The sequence below is a fragment of the Arachis duranensis genome, chromosome 2 (assembly GCF_000817695.3).
Source record: "Arachis duranensis cultivar V14167 chromosome 2, aradu.V14167.gnm2.J7QH, whole genome shotgun sequence".
Lineage (NCBI taxonomy): Eukaryota > Viridiplantae > Streptophyta > Magnoliopsida > Fabales > Fabaceae > Arachis > Arachis duranensis.
The window spans coordinates 58,531,866-58,532,437 of record NC_029773.3 but is presented as its reverse complement, the minus strand read 5'-3'; the positions used below and the strand labels follow the sequence as shown (position 1 = coordinate 58,532,437).

The window sequence follows — 572 nt, the reverse complement described above, 5'->3', positions numbered from 1 at the left end:
TTCTTTCCTCCTCAAAAGCTGAGCAAGCTGAGAGTGGATGTTCAAACCTTTAAGCAAAAAGATGGTGAATCCCTCTATGAAGCTTGGGAAAGATGCAAGCAGTTGACCAAGAGATGTCCATCTGACATGTTTTCAGAATGGACCTTATTAGATATATTCTATTATGGTCTCTCTGAATTTTCGAAAATGTCACTGGATCACTCTGCAGGTGGATCTATTCACCTGAAGAAAACGCCTAAAGAGGCACAAGAACTCATTGATATGGTTGCTAACAACCAGTTCATGTATACCTCTGAGAGGAATTCCGTGAATAATGGGGTCCCTCAGAAGAAAGGAGTTCTTGAAATTGATGCTCTGAATGCCATACTGGCTCAGAACAAAGTGTTGACTCAACAGGTCAACATGATCTCTCAAAATCTGAATGAAATGCAACATGCATCCAACAGTATTAGAGAGGCAGCTTCTGAAGAAGCTTATGATCCTGAAAACCCTGCCATGGCAGAGATTAATTATTTGGGTGAACCTTATGGAAACACCTACAACCCATCATGGAGAAATCATCCAAATTTCTC

General features: G+C 40.7%; 1 non-coding gene across 1 annotated transcript; it reads right to left on the bottom strand.

Annotated features, from left to right (window-relative positions):
* Positions 1–24: 24 nt before the first annotated feature.
* On the bottom strand, positions 25–128 carry LOC127745377 (small nucleolar RNA R71). Its single transcript, XR_008006574.1, has one exon. It is a non-coding gene; the product is annotated as a small nucleolar RNA R71 (small nucleolar RNA).
* Between the last annotated feature and the right edge of the window lie 444 nt (positions 129–572).